This window comes from Lygodium microphyllum, chromosome 13, assembly GCF_053477565.2.
Source record: "Lygodium microphyllum isolate KBCC chromosome 13, Lygodium_microphyllum_v1.1.10, whole genome shotgun sequence".
Classification (NCBI taxonomy): domain Eukaryota; kingdom Viridiplantae; phylum Streptophyta; class Polypodiopsida; order Schizaeales; family Lygodiaceae; genus Lygodium; species Lygodium microphyllum.
The window spans coordinates 36,806,443-36,824,283 of record NC_141147.1 but is presented as its reverse complement, the minus strand read 5'-3'; positions in this window follow the sequence as shown (position 1 = coordinate 36,824,283).

The following is a 17,841-nucleotide window of genomic DNA, read 5'->3' as shown; positions in this document are numbered from 1 at the left end:
CAATGTTTGGATAGTGACAACTTTCAGCAAGGGGGGCAGCAAGAAGAAGGAAGAGAAAGATGAGTGATTAAGAAAAGTGGAAGAAGAGTCAAGAAGGGTGGAAGAGGAATGAAGAAGGAAGCAAATAGAAAACAAGGAAAGGCTAAAAAGAGAAGAAGATGAGCAAATGGCCCTAGCCTTGCACTTGTCGATAGATCAAGCCTCCTAACCCGAAGAGCTCACAAGAAGAAGCCCAAGTGATGAGCCAGGCTCCAGCACTGTAGAGCAAAAGAAAGAACTCAAGGACCCATTTTTCTAGGCAAGGAAAAGGCCCCCATGAACCCACCACCACTGGCCCTAATTGCCAGGCCAGCCACCACCCAGGAGACCTCAAAAGGGGGAGAGGACCAAAGGTACATGGTGACATGGATGCAATACTTCTTGAACTCGATAAAGCATCATGGCCCAGCACCCAGTGGTGGAGCCCCAATAAGAGGAACAAAGAGACCTGCTTCCATGGATGTAGAATCTAGAAAGGATCAAAAGAAGTCCAAGGTCGAAGCATTCACAATGTCCATGACATTGGCCATATAGACAACAACCAACTACGGTGAGTATGTGCAAGAACTCCTAGGCCAACTTGAAAAGATGAAGGAAGATAGGAAGGCCACCATGGCGGAGTTGGAGGTGGAAAAGGACACCTTTGCTACCTATTAACTAGAGAAGACAAAGCAAATAACCATCTATCATAGGTACGTGAATGACCTAAAGAAGGAATTAGAAGCAAGGAAGAAAATGTAGGCAGAGAAGGAAGAAGAAAGTGCAAAAGAGCTACAAGTGGAAAAGATAGAGGGAGAAATGGGGCTAGAAATGAACTTCTCAAGCCTCATATAGGGACAAAAGGATATGAAGGAGCAATTTGAACAATTAAAGAACCTAGGAGAGGAGCTCACCGAGGAGTTGAAGAGGCTAAAGACACAAGCCCATACAGAGTTCCAAAAGGAGAGGAGGCAAAAGGAATGAATACCAAAGGAACTGCAAGATATTAGGGCCCAAAAGGACACAAAGTCAACTAAAAAGCTACTGGAGGCAGAGAACCAACTCCTCGAGACCCTCAAAGAGTAGGAACTATCACCACAAATAAGACAAGGAAAAGATGTTGTAAATATGGAAAGAACAAGACGAGGTGGTGACAACGCTATCACAAGAGCTATGGCAGTTGAGTTGTTAACCCCAACACAAAGAAAGCAAAAGAAAGCGGAAAAGACGCAAGGCAAAGGCGGAAAAAAGGTAGCCCGACTGAAGAAAGAAGAGGAAAAAAGACCAAAAGCGCAAGGGTAACCTTAAAAGTCCAAGGCAAATGCAAAAGGGGAAAGGCGCATTTTAAAATAAAAAGACGTACCCTGAAATCTTGTAAAAGAGCGTCGGGCTCTCACCCGTGCAATTTGTAAATGTAGACAGGCAGTGGAAAGGAATCTAGGAAGATAGAAGGACAATGAGAAAAGGGGCCTAGGCTAATGGCCGTAGGCTAATGGCCGGCCATGTAAAAAAAAGGGGGAGGACCGCCCATGGAAATTAGGGCATGTATATAAAGTTGAAAAGTGAATGAGAAGCTCATTCTCGTGTGTGGTAGAAAGCTTCTTCTTCTTCTCCTCTTGTTTCTTGCCTTCTTGCTTGTGCTTGAGAGAGGGATTGAGAGAGTGCGAGGGAGTGAGGGAGTGATTGTGTGAGAGTGAGGGATCTTGGAGAAGAAGCTCTCCATCTTCTCTCTTCATCTTCTCCTCCTCTCTTCTCTTCTCTTGTCTCGTGCGTGGCTATGGAGGATGAAGCTCATGGGAGAGGGATTGAGGTTGCTTGAGCTTGCCTCAAGGATCGTGGAGCTGTCGGTGTGCAAGAGAGAGGAGGGTACTCGATCGAGCATCAAGGTAAGCTCACTACACCCGTAAGGTAGGCATTGCACGTTGGCTATGTGAGAGGCAGCCATGGGTGCTCGGTTCGAAACACTTGAGCAATAAGTGGTCCGTAGGTCTTGGGGTAGAGCTTGAAGGGCTCCCACATTTTGGTTCCATTTTGCTGGGACCGACGGAATCGAGCCTTGAGTGCCATACGCATCAGATCGAGCATGGAAGTAGGGTTTGCAGCCTGAACCAGTGCTCAAGATAACTAGGAGACTTAGGAGGTTTTAATCTGAGGAACAAGTAAGTATTTGGGTTTGTTGGAAGCATTAGATTAGGACTATTGTTCTGCATTTCTATTTTTCATATTGGTTGCACTAGATTAAGGTTAGATTGGGGTAAGACCAGAGAAAACAGAGGTTCTGGCTGCTGCTGGAAACAAGAAAACAGGGGACCAGATTCAAGTTTCTGGGTGAAACAGGGACAGGGAACTGGCTGTAAGGTGTTGCAGTGCTGGGAAAGAACCTTAAGAGGCCTGGGAGGCCAGGATAGACCTCATTTTCTTAGTTGGCTTTGTTTGTGAGTGAGAGAGAGAGAGAGAGAGAGTTTCTGGTTCACAGGACGAGGAAATGCGACTCCGATTATGGGCGCATTCGATTCGTGCTGCTTCAGGTGAGTCCGGTGTGTTCCATTAGCGCTCTAATCGATCATGGGAAGTTTGTGGTGATTGAGTGCAGCAGGCATTAGGAAGGATTCAAACATGCTGGAATCGCGCCCGCCACCGACGCAGTCGGACCAACCCGTAGTGGTCTGATCCCCAGAATCGGACCACTCGAGTTCTGGAGTCAGAGCGTCTGACTCCCAGGATCGGACTGTCCGACTGAGAGAGAGTCGGACCAGATTGGTCCGAATCCTAGAATCGAACCATCCCGATCGGACGTGCCACGTGGCACTTGAGCTGCCCCTTATAATCGGACGCTCAACCGTCCGATCGGACCACTCGGACCAGCCTGTCCGAATCGAACCAGTCCAATATCGGACCACTTCAAAAATAGGGCCATCCTCCTGGTCCGATTCCCAGAATCGAACCAACCCCCGTCCCGACTGTTAAAGTCGGACCAGACTGGTCGAATTGCCAGAATCGAACCGTCCGACTCTCAGAGTCGGACCATCCCGGTCCAATTCCCAGAATCGGACCATCTTGCCAGAACACAAAGATAAGGATCTTTTGCTGACCTGACCCCAGGACGCAACCCTGAACACCCCCAGAACCCAATTTGGCCATTAGAACCTCAGAGATTAATCGAACTCAGGGTGCAGAAAGACCATAGAATAGCCGGGAACTGAGTTGAAAACTCAAATTAGGCTAAGAACGTGGGTAGAAACAAGGTTGAGTTTGCATTAAACTCTTTCTGCATCGGCATTTCACTTTTGTGCTCCACTAAACCTACACAGCAAGAAAAGAGAAAAGCCTGTTTTCGCACCAAGCACCACGAAAGCACTAAGCACAACGTGTGAGTAAGGATCGACGCTGCTTTCAAATAACAAGGAACACATCTGGATACCTAATAACATTAAGGAACCCACTAGTAGGAGGAGACCCCAAGACTTAGACAGGTGCCTGAGCGCCCTACTAGTAGTACCTGGAGAAAACACAAAGATACGGGAAGCAACAAGATAGAGGAGTGGAAGCTGCCGGAGCTGATTGGATTCATCGACAATCTCATGGAGCTGGAAGCAGAAACAATGTCGGGATCAAGAGGCGATCAAGGGGAAGACCAATTAGACTTAGGAGAATTTCCAACTTCGGTCCAGGAACTGGTACACGACTACAATCTACTCACCAGGACTGAGATCCAAGGTAGACCTGTAGAGGAAGTGGTGGCTAACCTGGAAGAAGAGAGAAGAACTATAAAGAGAGCATTGGAAGGCATAATTGCCTACAACCATGAGCAAAGGGCTAGAAGGCTGTAGCAGGATGTGGATATGTACGAGGCTAGATGAGTACTAGACCTAGCTGGGGCAGCCAAGTCCGGACCGAATGTAGAGAGGGAACGGGCAGCAGAGGCTAGCATGACGTTGAGTGAACTGGTGGCAAAACGACTCATGGACAATACATCCATGGAGCAAAGTGCTACTACCCTAGCCACCGCGCTACTGTCAGGATTGGGAGTCACGCAAGGGGCTAAAGGGTAGGCTAGAATCCCCATAGTAGCGAAACAACTAGCTCGATACGAACCTAGCAATGACCCGTACAGCTTCATGGAGCAGTTCGAGCAAGTATGTGAGGCGAACGGTCTTACTGACCCAGCGCAGCGAGCTCAAGCCTTCGGCCTGTGCTTAGGCGACAAGGGGAGGACTTGGTACTCTAGTCTAGATGACACAGAACGTACAAACTTCGCTCGCCTTAAGGGCCTCTTCATCAAGAGGTTTTTGGAGGCAGGGTATTCGGACAACCTCATTGTTAGGTTGATGAATATCAGTCAAAGGGAGAAGGAGGACGTTAGGGATTATGTTACCCAGGTGTGCAGTCTCTATAAGAGAATCCTTGCCAATGAGCGACCTACCGAGAGGGCAGTGTCTACAGTATTCATGAACGGGATTCGAAGCGAGGAGCTCTACAAGGCTTTGGCTAGTAACTCCACCTTACAACGAGACATGCTAGCTCGAGTCTTCGAGGAGGCAATACGCGTAGATGATCAACTCAGGGAACGTAGCATGAGGATTACCAACCGAGATAGTGTGAGCCAGAGGGACCCTGAGAGATCAGCCATCTTAGGGGAAAAAGTAACTGCTAGCGCGCAAGACAAGGGAAAGAGTGTAGACCACGACTAAGGGATGGCAGAGATGAGAATGGAGATTGCGTGATTGCAAGAGCTCGTTAGAAAGACTGTGAGATCGCATGTACAATGTGTGTACTGCGGTGGCAATCACCTCCCATTGGAGTGCCAAGATCCTAGATCTCGACCATGCTCAAATTGCGGTAGATTCGAACATGATGCAATGCATTGTAGAATGCCGAGGAGACTCCCATATACGCAGCAGTACAACCCCCATACTTAGGTAATAGGCCACCTAATTTCTTTGGCAGGGGAACCCAGTTAGCTCTTCCAGCACCAACTGACCCAAGACCTGCCGTGCCTAGAGGCTGGAGATGAACCCAGCTGGTATACCCAGGCCACCAGGGCCTTTTGTGACTCACCCACCTAGCGATGCTCCTATTCACTTTGTGGAGGAGCCTAATGAGGAAGAAGCATATGTCAATCCTTATGTATCCTACGATGAGGAGAGCAAACCAGTCCTGATGGACTATCGGCCAGTGCCGATGATGGCTTTAGGAAGAGGACAAGGCATAGGCTTTGGAGGGCCAAGCCAAGATCCAGTCACATACTGGACTTGCGGCCACCCAGGTCACATTTCATCACGCTTCCCAGAGCGAGAACAAGCTAACAAGGACAAAGCGGATCTCCGATGCACAGAGTGTGGAATCACACATCTGTTTCCTGACTGTCCTAGGCGAAAGCCATCAACGAGCGCTGCCAACATGCCATCGGTGCCTTTGGGGCTCTTTGGAGTTGAAACTTTCAGTAGTGAGGATACGCCCATCCCACTACATGCTATGATGCGAGCTCAAACGAAACAAGTAGGCATCTCCTTGCCAGGGCCAAGTAACCTTGATGCAACCTCAATAGGGAAGAAAAGCCGAAGGAGACGGAAAAAGAGAACCGATGCGAAGATAACCCTTAAAACCGAGGAAACAACTACGTTGGTAACGGGAAAGAGGGTCACAAACGCAGAGGCAGAGACCTCAGCTCCTAAGACAGCAGAGCTAGGGAGTGCCAAGGTAGGGGAATATCCCCATCCCAGACGGCAACTCGAAGCTATAGCCAAGGGCAAGGAGTGGGTAAAGGACGCCCAAAAGCACCTCGAAGATGCTGAACCCATATTGGAAGACCCTATGGATGACTTCTCCAATGTTAGCACACCAGTTTCACCCTCAAAACCACAGGCTGGGAGCATGCGTGCACCACTAGGAGCGACTCAGCAGCAAGGCCGAGGGGAAGCTTACCAGGGCAGACAAAATGCATGGCCTAGAATTGCCAGCCTCAGAGGAAGACAAGGGTCCAATAGCCTCCTCAAAAATTTGCTGTCCACCCCAATAACTCTAAGCCTGGAGGATCTGCTTAAGCAAAATCACTCCTTGTGGCAGGAGTTAAAAGACTCGATCAAGGAACATGCAAAACTTGCGGGTACTGATCCGCAAGACCATGATGCAGTTACACGGATCCCAAGCCTAACTCTACATGTAGATCCTAAGTCCTTGCACATCAATGCTTTTTAGGAAGGCACTGAAATGCACGCAGTTTTGCCCGTCCTAGCCTTAGGAGACATGACTCAGAAGGGAATTGTAGACACATGCGCCGGTGTTAGTGTGCTAAACCATGCCGTCCTAGAGGCATGGGGAAACCCTCCTATAGAGACTACTAGATTCAATGTCACGCTAGCAAATGGAATGAAGGTAAGACCATTTGGGGTCTTAAAGAACTGGCCGGTAAAGATTGCCGGTGTGCAATTCTCGGTAAACTTCATTGTCATGAAGGGAGTGGATTACGACATACTATTAGGCCGACCTTGGATGAGGAATGCACGAGTCATAGAGGATTGGGGCAATGGATTGATTTTCCTAGGGAACAGAACGAGTGCAGTAAAGATGGACAACGACACCTGTTGACCTTGCTGCCATCTCGGCTACGCTAAAAGGAGATACTCAAACGACCAAGCCCTATGGATCGCTCACTAGATATATTCCTTGCCCTGAGGATGAGAGGGATTGGATGCACGTGTTGGCAACCATTGACCTACCATTCTTGGATGAGGAAGGACCACATCAGCAGGCTGCTAAAACCGCTACCATGCCAACTGAGGAGCCAGTTGTGCCGCTTTGCATGATGGCAGGAAGCTCACTCAACCCAGGCAAACAGGCCTTGTCCCGCATCCCCAACAACAAATTAGAGCTTCAGGAAATCATAGAGTATCTGACCGATAAATTGGACGGAAATTTGGCTGCTAACTTAAAACCTCTATGTGACCTTCTAGCTAAACCAGAATGGAAATGGACCAAGGTCCACGACCTGAACTTGTTATATAACTGGGCTTTAGTTACTGACGACAAGGAGACTAAAGAGGGAAGCTTAGGGGATGATGAGCAGTCAGAAGGACAGGACCCGGACAATGAGGAGTATGAGGACTATCGCTCTATGGGAGAAGAGAGTGAAGAAAAAGTAGACACGATAGAGTACGACACGGAGGGAAAAGCGATAGAGCAAATCAGGGCAGACTTAAGGCCTAGGAAAGAAGAGATCAGTCGACACAAAAAAGGAGTCATGCTAATGGAGTGTGACAGATCCTGGCTGGAACGAATAGAAGCCGTAGATTACTAGCAAGCTGGAGTAGCACAACGATGGGTAATCCTAGTGCTCAAGACAGATTCACCTACGAAACTAAGACCCCCTGGGGAAACACCTTCCTCAAGCAAAGGATGTGATTTCAACTCAGAGTCGAAAGTTAGCACTGAGAGTGATCCCCGAGATACCGCAACCCTCTGAGGTCAAACACACCAAGGGAGACTTGCCAGTCCACCTGAGGCGCAGGAGGCTAAAAGAGGAGGCCAGGAAGCAAGCAAGGGACTCGGAAGCGGAAAGGCAGAGGAAACCACAGGATCTACCCAAATGGTTTACAAAATTTAAAAAGGGTGACAGAGTGGTGGTCCTGTTAGGTGCAAAAAGACAAGGTCAAACTAGTGAACCAATCGAGGGACCCGCCAAAGTCAAAGAGGTTAACTTGGCTGGGAAAGGCAAAAAACCAAGACCGGTTTTCATCGCAGATGACTTGGCAGAGGAGGAAGAGATCAAACTTGTGCACTCCTACAAGAGTACGTTGACGTGTTTGCCTTAAGGGAGTCGACCCTAGGGTCGTGACTCATAACATCCCAATGGTTCCAGATGCAGTGCCAACAAAACAACGACCTTACCCCATGAATCCTAAACACGCCCATGCAGTGAAGGAGGAGACTGATAAACTCATGAGGGTAGGTTTCATATATGAGATCGAGCACATGGACTAGGTGTCACCTATCATGATTGTGATGAATAAAAATGGAAAAATCCGAGTGTACATAAACTACAAAAAGGTGAATGCCACTACGAAAAGGGATAACTATCCTTTACCTTACACCGAGCACATGCTGGAGAGGGTAGCAGGGAAGGAAGCCTATAGTTTTTTGGATGGTTTCTCGGGTTACAATCAAGTGCAAGTGCACCCCAACGAGCCTTTGCCTTAAAATGGGGCGTATTCGCCTACATTGTCATGCCTTTTGGGTTAATGAACGCACCTGTAACTTTCCAACGCCTAATGTGCACTATCTTCAAGGACATTCTTAGGCGCGAACTGGAAGTGTTCGTAGATGACCTATGTTTACACTCTAGTTGGGCCGAACACTTGAAGAAATTGAGAGCTGTCTTTGAAAGGTGTAGGCTGTACCACCTCTCACTAAACCCCTTAAAGTGCCAGTTTTGGGTAAAACACGGATGCATCTTGGGGCACATCGTGTCAAGGAACAGCATTGCTACTGACTTTTCCAAAGTCAGAGTCATTGTTGACCTACCGCCACCCAACAACTACAAGGGAGTTCAGTGCTTCTTGGGACACACTGGATATTATTGACGATTTGTGCTAAATTATGCATTAATAGCTAGACCTTTGTACAAGCTATTGATAGTGTTTGAGTGGACGGAAGAATGCCAGAGCGCATATGAGGAGTTGAAAAAGGCTCTTACGACTGCACCAATCTTGCGAGCCCCAGACTAGAACGTAACGTTCCATGGCACATAGACGCCTCTAAGTTCGCTATTGGAGCCGTGCTATGCCAGCCTGGTGAGCATAATTTGGATTACCTGGTGAGTTTTGCCAGCAGGCAGCTCACAGAGACCGAGATGAACTATTCCACGACAGAAAGGGAAGGGTTGGCCATGGTATTTACAGTAAAGAAATTTAGGCATTACCTGTTGGCCACTCCCTTTGTCTTCTTGTTGACCACCAAGCCCTACTGTATCTTGTGAACAAGCCTTGCGCTACGGGGTGCATAGCTAGATGGTTACTCCTTTTACTGGAGTTTGACTTCTCTGTGGTTGTACGCAAAGGAAAGCAGCACTATATGGCTGACCACATGTCCCGCATACCCACAGGAGAAGCCGCTGGACAAGGCGTGCTTGATGATTTACCGGACGCCCATCTTTTTAACTTATATAGTGAACGAGAATTATTTAGAGCGGATCTGACGCCATATTGGGCCGATGACATAGTGCAAGTGCTAGAAAATGCACTACCAGAGCGACCCATTGAGAAGGCCAGGCTGAAGAGACTTATCTTGAAAATTCAGCCATACCAACTGATAGTTGGCCAACTCTACAGGCTGGGACAAGACGGTTTATTGCGCAGATGTGTGTGTGAGCACGAGATACACGATGCATTAAATGAAGCACATGGAGGAATCGCTGGAGGACACTTTAGTGGGGACACAATAGCCCGAAAGGTGCTACAATCCTAGCTATGCGGCCCACCCTATTCTGTGATGTAGCTAAATTTGTAAAGCACTGCGACAAGTGCCAAAGAAACAAAGTACCTGTGCGAAAGGACAAGATGGAGTTGATCCCTGTCATAGCCCGACAACCCTTTGAAAAATGGGGCATTGATTTTATTGGGCCTGTCAGTCCTGCAGCACAATATTCCCAAGCTCGATACATCATAGTGGCGACCGACTATTTAACGAAATGGGCAGAGGCACGAGCCACGAGGAAGAACGATGCTAGGACCACCGCAAAGTTCTTGTGGGAGCAAGTCATTTCACGGTTTGGTTGTCCAATCGAACTTGTAAGCGACCAAGGCACACACTTCATTAATGAAGTGATTGCCCACTTGCTCTCTACCTTCCTAATACTTCATCGGAAGTTCTCTCCCTATTACCCTTAGGCTAATGGCCAAGCAGAATCCACAAACAAAATCCTAGTCAATGTGCTTACAAAAGTCGTCTCTACTTCGAGAAGTGACTGGGACAACAAGCTAATGGTGGCCTTGTGGGCCTATCGCACAGCTTATAAAACGGCTATAGGACAGACGCCCTTTAGGTTGACTTACGGAACTGAAGCCATTTTTCCCGTAGAATTCTTCATCCCTAGTTTGAGACTAGTAGTCCAGGAGCGTTGGGAGGGAAGAGAGGCTTGGACCAACTGCTTAATGGAACTCGAGCGCTTAACAAAAACCCGACTCCTCGCCAGTCACTCTCTGATTTGTGAAAAGGCTCGATGGAAGATGTGGTTTGACAAGCATGTCACACAGCGAGACTTCGAACAAGGGGACCTTGTTCTACTATACTCGGTGAAAGGACATAAACAGAAGATGAAGTTCCGGGGGCTGGGGCCTTTCAAAGTACGTGTGATCGGTAGGACCGGGAGTGTCGAGTTGGAGACACTTGACGGTGAAGGAATAGGCTTTTTTAATGGCAGCCGCATTAAGAAGTACTATCCTCCTTCACATCCATTACATGAGCCACCCATGCTAAAACCCCCACTGAACATCCGCATGGCTACTGTAACTGACCTTACAGATCAGGACGAAGAAGCAGTGGCACCGGCATACCTGCGGATCACAGTTGCAGCAGGAGCGGTGTATTCTTTCGAAGCCTTGATTGATGAAGGTGCTAACTACAACATCCTAACACATGACCATTGGACACGTATTGGTCAACCGCAACTACAATCCACTAATGCTAAACTCACCCCCTTTGGGGGCACCGCTTACCCACTCCTAGGGAAGTGCAAGGTGGTCATTTCCATCGAGTCTGAAAGTTTACCAGCCTTCTTCCATGTGTTACCTGCTAACACTAGGGAAGCTGGTAATGTATCACTATTAGGTCGCACTTTCAAGAAACAAACCAACTGTAATGTGGATTACAACCTAAATCGCATACATCTTGCTATCGACAATATGCGCATAGTGACAACTTTCAGCAAGGGCTGTCTTAACTCCCCCACTTTTATGAAGCCACCGGTAGAAACCCCTATGACCACGCTTCAGCCCGAGTCTGAACAGACAGAAACTATGGCCTCGTGCCGAATTCTCAACCCCAGACCCATGCCCACCAAGAGCGCTCACAAGGCCAAAGAGTCCAAGTTTCTATGGGTGCCAAAACAGCAAAGACCACATCCGGGTAAATCACCCAAGTATGATCCTAAACGTCCAAATTATCAACCGTCCCAACCCAAGAGGTAGTCTAGGCGCTATCACCATAGACGCACAACCACGCCGCGCTGGATTCACAAAGACCTCTTCCGGGCACAAGGATACTACAAGGGCAATCCCTGGATTTGGGTGCCTAAAAATGGCCAGCTAAGAAGCTCATCTACAAGCAACCTCACCCTAAGGAGAGATGCTTGCACAAGTGGCGCCCAGAACACGGTTAGCAGGCCAGGGGCAGCGGTGGCTAGCAAGCCTTAGCTCATCTATCGACCAAAGCAAATGCCCCAGGCCTTAAACCTACCTAATCCTGAGAACTTACAAACCACTATGACTGTTCACTCAGAACCTAGTACAACCCCCATGCCTCTAGAGCTTCCTGCAGCATCTCAAAGTGCTTCACAATGCGAGGCCCAACCCGTGACACCGATGAGGAAGTCACAACTATCCAGTCCAGTTGCACCAACCCTGCCAGTGGGTCTTAAACCTTCATACGCAATACGACCTTTCCTCTCTTTGGCTAAGGACCTTGCCGCAACTTCTGGGGATGATTTAATAACTTGCATTAAAATGTTACATGAAACTTTCACTACATTTTCTAGAAGCTACGAGAGGCTAGACCTAGGTCTTCTTGACAAAACGCTTGCTTCGGATGTTCGTGCATTACCATGCACTTGGGAGGAATACGAACTTATGACCACTAAAGTTTCCAAAATTGCTACCGAACTGATAGCAAATGATGAAATCTCAAAGGATCAGGCTGCACTCAAAAGACTTATCACTTCTTATCATAAGCCTCCTCGTTCTCTCCTGAACAGGAGCTGCAAGAGCTGAAGCAGATGGCAGGCTCACCTTCCACATTCTTGCAATAGTGGTTTACGCTAAGGATCCAATGGTAGAAAAAAGGTTGTCGCATAATGACCAATGTTGAGCAACGCAGGGCAATCAAAACTATCAAAGATGACCCCATTTATGTGGCACCTATCTCGTTTAGGGTCTTGGCCATCCAACCATCTACTCTGGATTGTCATGCCCAACTTGAATACAATCCAAGCTTCTATGATTGGCTATTGTCTAGGTAAGTCAACCCACGCGAAACAGTGCTTACCTCGCCCTTCCTGTGCTAATCCTAGGAAGGATTCTTTGAAAGATCCCTGACGGAGGGGGAAGCAAGGTGAGCAAGAGCAGAGCAAAGTTGAAAAGTTATGTTATCTAGCTAGCAGATTGTTATAATTAAGAAAGTTTCTATGGAAGAATATTGCAGAATAAAACAATAGCAATGGTTAAGCCTCTAAGCAAGTGTACCCACTTTGGGCCCATATATTTTTCTCTCAAACCTAGTTCTAATTAGAAATAAGCCGATTGTTAGGCATTAATGTTGGCATGGTGTGTTGACAGGTCACCACCATGGCAGGACAGGACAAAGGAGGCAAACTACCATTCTCAAAAGAGGAAATGACCAAATTCGGCATCACCATCAAGACGCGCAGATTCAGTCACTTCACTTTCAAGCACACACTGAATCTGGAAAAAGCCATCCTGGAGGAACCCGCGATCAAAGACTTAGTGGACAGATGCCATCTCCACAAGTACGTGGAGAAGCTGGGGCGGGCGGTGGATTACTGCATGTGCACGGACTTCCTGAGGAATTTCGACAAAAGCAGGAACTGTGGCACCGTCATAGTAAGGACGGGGGAGCAAGAAAGAAGAATCGAAGTGCCCCTCAATGCAACAATCATAGAAAAGGCCCTGGGGCTTGTGTCAAAGAAAGAGAGAAGGCCGAGGCGAGATTTTTACACCATGCTGGGGGCCAAGAAAGAAGCGGTGCATACTGTGGATGGAATCAGCTTGGCTGACATCCCGGACCCAGCGGTGAAACTACAAGCAAAAATGATCCATACCCTCTTCTCGGGCCAACGTTACAATGCGCTGATGAACAGGATCGGGGTCCCATTGTTGGAAAGCATAGCAATAGGAACCCCTAAAGAAATAGACTGGAAGACCATTCAAAGTTCAGCTACCCTCCTCACTCCGACAGAAGCACCAGTAGAAGGAGAGTCCCCTGCCTCAACAGTGTGCTCCTCAAGGAAGAAACCTACGTCAAAAGCAGCTATAATCAGATACGGAGGCATCCTGACAGCCATCATAGACTAAGCAATAAAGAATGAGGGCGTCATGGAGGAGGAAGCGGCGCATCAAAGCTCAGCTCACCACGAAGGAGGGGAATCAAGCGAAAGAACAGTAAATGACAAGGGAGAGCAGAAAGTGCCGCCTCCACAAGCGAGCAAACCCAAAGAACAAAGCAAAAGTGATAGGAGACAGAGGGAGAAGAAAGAGAAATTAAGTAAGGAAGAACGGGCTGACATCAAAAAATCTAAAAAAGAGTCTCGAAGGGTCGAGGAAGAAAGGAGGAGGAGCTCACCAGAATAGGAGAGGAGTCGAAGAAGGCGAAAGAGGACAGGAAAAGGAGGGCAGAGGAAGAAGCCAAGGAGCAGCGACTCAAGGAACTAACCGAACTGGCAAAAACCCATGGGGGCGGAGAACTCGAACCCACAAGCCCTGGCCATAAAGCCGAAGCCAGCGCAAGTGTGGAAGCAGCACTAGTGGTCGTAGGCAAGGGCAAGTCCCTCCTACATCCACTCCCTCCCTCCTTTGTGCCAACAACAGTTGAAATTGTGACCGCAACCATTGCACAACCCACGCCTCCTCTCGATGCGGCACAACTCATGACCATGGTGTAGATGCTCGTGAGCAAGGTGGCCAAAATTGTCCCTGAAACTCGATTGAAAAGGTCCGCCGCCCGCAGATGCAGAATCACGGCAAGACCCCAAACGACAAAGGCTGGAGGCATCGACCACCACGCCCAATACTCCCATACCTGCCGCAGACTATGACGCATATGTGGCCGAGTTACTGACACAACTAGACAAGGAAAAAGAAGAAAAGAAGGTGGCCCTACTGGAACTAGAGAAAGAAAAGGAGACGTCAGCGGCCCTTAGGCTAGAGGTCTCAAGGCAGGAAGCTGACAAACGGAGAGAGATAAAGACCCTGCAAGACCAGCTAGAAGAGAAAACGAAGGAAGCCCAAACCAATGAAAGCCGCCTTAGGCAAAGGCTGGAGGATGAGGAGCAGAGCCTGGTGGCGGAACAAAGGAACCTAAAACTATTGATGCAGCAATACAGTGATCTCCAGCAAAGGATGGCCCAAGTGGAAAAGCTCTACCGGGAGGTTCAGGAAGGCGAAACCACTGTTCCACAAGAACATGCCGCAGAGCCCCAGTCATGGCACGAGCAAGAAGAATAGAACGGGCTAATAAGGGAAATCGAATTCCTGAAAAATGAAGGGCTGGGGGTCTCAGCACAGCTGAAGCAAAATAACTACAGGATGAAGTGCAGAGATTGCAAGATGCGCTGGAGACCTCCCAGGAAGACGTGGAAGCCCTCATGGCCATGACCTTTAATCAGAAGAGGCTGTTCCGCGCTGAAATCCAGAGCCAAGAACAGTTGGTACAAGAGAAATCAGAAATCCTGGCCAAAGCGCACCACAAGCTCAGCATTGTTGATCAAGCAAGAGGGATCGTTGAAGAACAACTCACTCAGAAACTAAGAGAAAGAAACCAGTTGTGGTTTTTATCAAATGAGCAGCAACATGTGTTAACCACCCTGGCGGGCCAGCTAGAGGAACAAAGGCAAAAGATAGAGGAGAGAGCCATGGAGTGGGAAAGAAAAAACTTTGACAGGGTGAGGGACTTGACAGAATGCCTGGCGGTGGAAGAATGTGAAAGAATGCTGGCCAAAGCTAGGGTTGAGGCTGCAGAGATAACCACTAAGACCCAGCAACAGGCCTTTCTCAACACAGTGCTCCACGTGACGCAAGCCGAGGGTGATGATACAGTGGAACAGGTAAAAAGAAAGTTGGAGCTAAGCACCCGGGCGCTAAGATACGGTCTTCAAGAGCAGGAGCTTCCAACAAGTACAAGAATAACTAAAGAGCAACAATTCTACTACCTGTGCTATACGGGCCTTTCCACTGCGGAGCTCAAGGAGTTGGGTTTTCAGGAGCAGAAGTAGCCACCGCCACCACCACCAGTCGTTCCTCCTATGGTAGAGCGAAAAGTCGAAGAGGGCCCAGACTTCGAGCAAGATGATGACGAAGAGCCACAAAGGATGACGAGTCCGCCTCAACCCGAGATCCCACAGGAGGAACCTGCCAATGCCGAGCTACCTGAATACATAATTGCAGCAAGGAGAAGGAGGCAAGAGTTAGCAGAGGAGGCCCAACGCCAAGTGCGCATACTTCCACGACAACTTCCTGAGGAGCCCATGCCACTGAGAAATGATACACATCCTGTAGATTGGCCCCAGGAGTTGGTCATATGGCGTCAAAGAGAGCTACATAAGAGGCCATTCGAGCTTTCATTCACTTTCCACGCTCCCTGGACCGGGCCCTACCTTTAGGAGTCGTAGCCAAGATCAAAGATGTGGCTAACGAACTCACAAACAAATGGATGGAAGAAAGAAGCATGATAATGACTAGGTGGAGACAAGAGCCACAAGAATACTGGGAAGACAAGGTCCGTCTGGTTCCCAAATCCGTCCAAGGCTACAAGGCACAGCCGAAATGGTGGAGGAGGATTTGGGACACCAATTTTGATGCCTGGACCGCATTTTGTAGCTCCCTCCCCGAAGAGCGTAATGATCCCATCTACATGCCCTACCCCGGTAGGCATGGAGTGGATTACAAGAGAGATTTGCATGGGGATTTTGACTTCCCGAGAATCTATAATGTAAATGCTAGAAGCCCGGAGGAGTGCTTAGTATTTAGGGTAGAAGATATACTTTCCTCCATAAATCGTTTCCTTGTAGATTTCTCTTCCTGCCCCGATCCAGCATTCTTAACCACTTGTAATTACCTCCGACTTCTCAAATTCATGCTACTCCAGAAACCTGCAGCGGAGGAAGCCCATCTCCCTCCACTCTTTTTTTATCTTAACTTAGGAATAGATAGTAGAGTCATGACGAGGTTGATGATGCGCGCTACTCTCCTCCCTGCCTTCTGCTTAGAGCTATTAGAAAATATGAGTGACACCCGTTTTGCAAGGTGTAATCACCCCTTTTTGCCCACCACTCCTCTAAGAGCTAGAGCCGGTATTAAGGAATACCTACAAAGTCACGCATTTTTATCACAATGCCTGCGATCGCCCTGTGACTAAATAGGTGCCCCATACCTTGCCCAATGTACTCTCTCTCATTCACCAAAAAAAAAAAGGAAAGAAAAGAAAGTGCTTGCAGTCTTCATTCACTATTATGGTGCACCATACTCACTGCATCTAGAGTCCTCTCTAGCCCCTCCCCCACTTCACACTTAGGGCACATCAAGGGCAGGACTTTCAGACATGTCACCCTGATTTTTGCACCGCACCTCAGAAGCCGCACGAACTGGGTCCTCAAGTGTGGGACATTACCAAGGGCTTGCCCAAGGTTAGACCCATCTCCCAGTTCCACTGGCATGGGCACCATGCACTACACAGTGAGACAGACACACCCCTATGAAGTGCACCACTTTTCTTGCAGGTTATGTTCATGTTTCAAGAACGGGCTACTTGGCTGAAGGCGATCATCTACTACATCCTCCAATGACAAGGAATTTTTCCAGGAGTCGGACATGACCCCATTACTGCAACTTCAAGAGCTTCGTTGCAAAGGTTTCAATGGCTCAGCAGATTTCATGTTGCCAATCATCCGCCTACTGATGGCTGCCATGACTGAACCAAATCAAGCCGAAGGAAAACCCCGTGGTGGGCTGCCATTGGCATAGATCTTGGAACCTCATCGTCCGATGATCCATGCCCACCGCCTCAAGATCTACGGATCGCTTATTAGTACCACAAGCCTGAAGACTTTCAACTCAAAACTGAAGATCCTCTACTCCCAGACAAGGGTTTTCAGCCCAGGCCACGGCTTTTCAAGGCAAACAGCGTTCGGGGGGTTTCTCCACAATAAATCCCTCCAATACCATCCTCCTAAGGGATTGCTTATTGTTTCAAGCGTTTCGAATACTCAAAAGATGACAGGCTCCATAGGGGCGCCAGAACAGTGAGAAAGATGCCGAGAATCGTCGGGAAGTCTAAAGCACGCCGGAATCTCTCCTGGTCATCATCAAACTCCATCACCTCTCATTCACAATCCTCAGTGTCCTCTACCCACCTGTTACACCTAGCAATAGCATCATCTATCCCACTACTTCCCACCGCAGTGCCATGGGACTGGCACTCGTCTAGGAGGGGGGTAATGTTAACCCCAACACGAAGAAAGCAAAAGAAAGCGGAAAAGACGAAGGGCAAAGGTGAAAAAAAGGTATCCCGACTGAAGAAAGAAAATAAAAAAGGACCAAAAGCGCAAGGGCAACCTTAAAAGTCCAAGGCAAATGCAAAAGGAGAAAGGCGCATTTTAAAATAAAAAGGCGCACCCTGAAATCTTGTAAAAGAGCACCGGGCTCTCACCCATGCAATTTGTAAATGTAGACAGGCGGTGGAAAGGAATCTAGGAAGATAGAAGGACAATGAGAAAAGGGGCCTAGGCTAATGGCCGTAGGCTAATGGCCAGCCACATTAAAAAAAGGGGGAGGACCGCCCATGGAAATTAGTGCATGTATATAAAGTTGAAAAGTGAATGAT